The sequence below is a fragment of the Elephas maximus genome, chromosome 20 (assembly GCF_024166365.1).
Source record: "Elephas maximus indicus isolate mEleMax1 chromosome 20, mEleMax1 primary haplotype, whole genome shotgun sequence".
Lineage (NCBI taxonomy): Eukaryota > Metazoa > Chordata > Mammalia > Proboscidea > Elephantidae > Elephas > Elephas maximus.
In genome coordinates, this window is record NC_064838.1 from 76,658,854 (window position 1) to 76,664,853 (window position 6,000).

Here is a 6,000-nt window from a genome sequence, read left to right on the forward strand (position 1 = left end):
CAAACATTATTCCACAAGTTTTTCAACTTGAATTTAGATCATAAGTGAAAATATTTTACTTAATTTTTTTCATTTATTTGCCTTGAGCATTCTGCTTTTTAAGATCTATATATGTTGGATGAAATTGGCAGCGTCAACTTGCAATATTAGCTACGAAACTTAGGGGCAGTGAGTTTAGGTTAACAGAGGAGCAACAACTCAGAAAAGGAGAGGGAGAATGGCTGTACCATGCGAAGAAGGCAATCAGTGTCACTGAACTGTACATGTAGAAATTGTTTAATTGGTATATGTTCTGCTGTGTATATTCTCAATAACAACAAAAATACTACAAGCTATATAAAATATTTTACTTAAAAATAGTATTTATTGGAGGCGGAGCCAAGATGGCGGACTAGGCAGACGCTACCTCGGATCCCTCTTACAACAAAGACACGGAAAAACAAGTGAATCGATCACATACATAACAATCTACGAACCCTGAACAACAAACACAGATTTAGAGACGGAGAACGAACTAATACGGGGAAGCAGCGATTGTTTCCAGAGCCTGGAGCCAGCATACCAGTCAGGTACGGCACAAGCACAGAGACCTGCTCCACCCCCCTGAACTAACCCCGGGAGGGGGACTAGCCGGTTCCACGGGCGGCGTGGGACGCAGCCGTTAGGAGAAGTCCCCGGGAGGCAGTGACTGATCTTGGAGCAGAAAGAGCAGCACCCGAGCCGGGGAACCGTCCCACAGGGATTTGGACTGCACGCAGGTACGCCATAAACACGGAGAGTTGCTCCACCCCCTGAACTAACCCCGGGAAGGTGACAATCCGGGTCGCGCGGGCGGCGTGGGACGCAGCCGGTAGGAGAAGTCCCCGGGAGGCAGCGACTGGTATTGGAGCAGGGAGAACAGCGTTCCAGCCGGGACACTCGGTTGCGGCACAAGCACGGGGAGCTACTCCACCCATCTGAACTAACCCCGGGAGGGGGCCCACCTGGTTCACGGGGGCGGCACGGCCACGCGGCTGGAGGGACGAGAAGTCCCCGGGAGGCAGCGACTGATTTTGGAGTCGAGAGTGCACCGTCCCAGTAGGGGAGCCTTGACGCTGGGCGTGGGGCTGGAAGCGGAGGATCTGACCGTGACTCCAGCGGGCCAGACCCCCCGGGGGCAATCTCCACACAGACAGCACACATAGGCGACGCGCCCGCGGGAATCTCAGATATAATAGTCTTTCCAAGCAAGACAAGCAACTCTGGCTATATTCTGAGTTGCTACTCTCCTATCTCTCTGTTCCCTCCCCCACCCTCCCCAGGCGGCTTCATTAACATCTGAATAGCCTGAGCCAGAGGGAGAACTCTGATAGGGATCTGACTGCAGTTTTTTTTTAGCGGATTTTCTGGAAAAACTAGTTTCCCAGTGATGGCTCGGAGACAACAATCCATATCAAACCACTTAAAGAAGCAGACCGTGACAGCTTCTCCAACTCCCCAAACAAAAGAATCAAAATCTTTCCCAAATGAAGATACAATTTTGGAATTATCAGATACAGAATATAAAAAACTAATTTACAGAATGCTTAATGATATCACAAATGAAATTAGGATATCTGCAGAAAAAGCCAAGGAACACACTGATAAAACTGTTGAAGAACTCAAAAAGATTATTCAAGAACATACTGGAAAAATTAATAAGTTGCAAGAATCCATAGAGAGACAACATGTAGAAATCCAAAAGATTAACAATAAAATAACAGAATTAGACAACACACTAGGAAGTCAGAGGAGCAGACTCGAGCAATTAGAATGCAGACTGGGACATCTGGAGGACCAGGGAATCAACACCAACATAGCTGAAAAAAAATCAGATAAAAGAATTAAAAAAAATGAAGAAACCCTAAGAATTATGTGGGACTCTATCAAGAAGGATAACCTGCGGGTGATTGGAGTCCCAGAACAGGGAGGGGGGACAGAAAACACAGAGAAAATAGTTGAAGAACTTCTGACAGAAAACTTCCCTGACATCATGAAAGACGAAAGGATATCTATCCAAGATGCTCATCGAACCCCATTCAAGATTGATCCAAAAAGAAAAACACCAAGACATATTATCATCAAACTCACCAAAACCAAAGATAAACAGAAAATTTTAAAAGCAGCCAGGGAGAAAAGAAAGGTTTCCTTCAAGGGAGAATCAATAAGAATATGTTCTGACTACTCAGCAGAAACCATGCAGGCAAGAAGGGAATGGGACGATATATACAGAACACTGAAGGAGAAGAACTGCCAACCAAGGATCATATATCCAGCAAAACTCTCTCTGAAATATGAAGGCGAAATTAAGATATTTACAGACAAACACAAGTTTAGAGAATTTGCAAAAACCAAACCAAAGCTACAAGAAATACTAAAGGATATTGTTTGGTCAGAGAACCAATAATATCAGATATCAGCACAACACAAGGTCACAAAACAGAACGTCCTGATATCAACTCAAATAGGGAAATCACAAAAACAAACAAATTAAGATTAATTAAAAAAAAATACACATAACAGGGAATCATGGAAGTCAATAGGTAAAAGATCACAATAATCAAAAAGAGGGACTAAATACAGGAGGCATTGAACTGCCATATGGAGAGTGATACAAGGCGATATAGAACAATACAAGTTAGGTTTTTACTTAGAAAAATAGGGGTATATAATGAGGTAACCACAAAAAGGTATAACAACTCTATAACTCAAGACAAAAACCAAGAAAAACGTAACGACTCAACTAACATAAAGTCAAACACTATGAAAGTGAGGATCTCACAATTTACTAAGAAAAACGCCTCAGCACAAAAAAGTATGTGGAAAAATGAAATTGTCAACAACACACATAAAAAGGCATCAAAATGACAGCACTAAAAACTTATTTATCTATAATTACCCTGAATGTAAATGGACTAAATGCACCAATAAAGAGACAGAGAGTCACAGACTGGATAAAGAAACACGATCCATCTATATGCTGCCTACAAGAGACACACCTTAGACTTAGAGACACAAACAAACTAAAACTCAAAGGATGGAAAAAAGTATATCAAGCAAACAATAAGCAAAAAAGAAGAGGAGTAGCAATATTAATTTCTGACAAAATAGACTTTAGACTTAAATCCACCACAAAGGATAAAGAAGGACACTATATAATGATAAAAGGGACAATTGATCAGGAAGACATAACCATATTAAATATTTACGCACCCAATGACAGGGCTGCAAGATATATAAATCAAATTTTAACAGAACTGAAAAGCGAGATAGATACCTCCACAATTATAGTAGGAGACTTCAACACACCCCTTTCGGAGAAGGACAGGACATCCAGTAAGAAGCTCAACAGAGACACGGAAGATCTAATTACAACAATCAACCAACTTGACCTCATTGACTTATACAGAACTCTCCACCCAACTGCTGCAAAATATACTTTTTTTTCTAGCGCACATGGAACATTCTCTAGAATAGACCACATATTAGGTCATAAAACAAACCTTTGCAGAGTCCAAAACATCGAAATATTACAAAGCATCTTCTCAGACCACAAGGCAATAAAACTAGAGATCAATAACAGAAGAACGAGGGAAAAGAAATCAAATACTTGGAAAATGAACAATACCCTCCTGAAAAAAGACTGGGTTATAGAAGACATCAAGGAGGGAATAAGGAAATTCATAGACAGCAACGAGAATGAAAATACTTCCTATCAAAACCTCTGGGACACAGCAAAAGCAGTGCTCAGAGGTCAATTTATATCAATAAATGCACACATACAAAAAGAAGAAAGAGCCAAAATCAGAGAACTGTCCCTACAACTTGAACAAATAGAAAGTGAGCAACAAAAGAATCCATCAGGCACCAGAAGAAAACAAATAATAAAAATTAGAGCTGAACTAAATGAATTAGAGAACAGAAAAACAATTGAAAGAATTAACAAAGCCAAAAGCTGGTTCTTTGAAAAAATTAACAAAATTGATAAACCATTGGCTAGACTGACTAAAGAAATACAGGAAAGGAAACAAATAACCCGAATAAGAAATGAGAAGGACCACATCACAACAGAACCAAATGAAATTAAAAGAATCATTTCAGATTATTATGAAAAATTGTACTCTAACAAATTTGAAAACCTAGAAGAAATGGATGAATTCCTTGAAAAACACTACCTACCTAAACTAACACATTCAGAAGCAGAACAACTAAATAGACCCATAACAAAAAAAGAGATTGAAACGGTAATCAAAAAACTCCCAACAAAAAAAAGTCCTGGCCCGGACGGCTTCACTGCAGAGTTCTACCAAATTTTCAGAGAAGAGTTAACACCACTACTACTAAAGGTATTCCAAAGCATAGAAAATGACGGAATACTACCCAACTCATTCTATGAAGCCACCATCTCCCTGATACCAAAACCAGGTAAAGACATTACAAAAAAAGAAAATTATAGACCTATATCCCTCATGAACATTGATGCAAAAATCCTCAACAAAATTCTAGCCAATAGAATCCAACAACACATCAAAAAAATAATTCACCCTGATCAAGTGGGATTTATACCAGGTATGCAAGGCTGGTTTAATATCAGAAAAACCATTAATGTAATCCATCACATAAATAAAACAAAAGACAAAAACCACATGATCTTATCAATTGATGCAGAAAAGGCATTTGACAAAGTCCAACACCCATTTATGATAAAAACTCTTACCAAAATAGGAATTGAAGGAAAATTCCTCAACATAATAAAGGGCATCTATGCAAAGCCAACAGCCAATATCACTCTAAATGGAGAGAACCTGAAAGCATTTCCCTTGAGAACGGGAACCAGACAAGGATGCCCTTTATCACCGCTCTTATTCAACATCGTGTTGGAAGTCTTAGCCAGGGCAATCAGGCTAGACAAAGAAATAAAAGGTATCCGGATTGGCAAGGAAGAAGTAAAGTTATCATTATTTGCAGATGACATGATTATATACACAGAAAACCCTAAGGAATCCTCCAGAAAACTACTGAAACTAATAGAAGAGTTTGGCAGAGTCTCAGGTTATAAAATAAACATACAAAAATCACTTGGATTCCTCTACATCAACAAAAAGAACACCGAAGAGGAAATAACCAAATCAATACCATTCACGGTAGCCCCCAAGAAGATAAGATACTTAGGAATAAATCTTACCAAGGATGTAAAAGACCTATACAAAGAAAACTACAAAGCTCTACTACAAGAAATTCAAAAGGACATACTTAAGTGGAAAAACATACCTTGCTCATGGATAGGAAGACTTAACATAGTAAAAATGTCTATTCTACCAAAAGCCATCTATACATTTAACGCACTTCCGATCCAAATTCCAATGTCATATTTTAAGGGGATAGAGAAACAAATCACCAATTTCATATGGAAGGGAAAAAAGCCCCGGATAAGCAAAGCACTACTGAAAAAGAAGAAGAAAGTGGGAGGCCTCACCTTACCTGACTTCAGAACCTATTATACAGCCACAGTAGTCAAAACAGCCTGGTATTGGTACAACAACAGACACATAGACCAATGGAACAGAATTGAGAACCCAGACATAGATCCATCCACGTATGAGCAGCTGATATTTGACAAAGGACCAGTGTCAATTAACTGGGGAAAAGACAGCCTTTTTAACAAATGGTGCTGGCATAACTGGATATCCATTTGCAAAAAAATGAAACAGGACCCATACCTCACACCATGCACAAAAACTAACTCCAAGTGGATCAAAGACCTAAACATAAAGACTAAAACGATAAAGATCATGGAAGAAAAAATTGGGACAACCCTAGGAGCCCTAATACAAGGTATAAACAGAATACAAAACATTACCAAAAATGATGAAGAGAAACCCGATAACTGGGAGCTCCTAAAAATCAAACACCTAAGCTCATCTAAAGACTTCACCAAAAGAGTAAAAAGACCACCTACAGATTGGGAAAGAATTTTCAGCT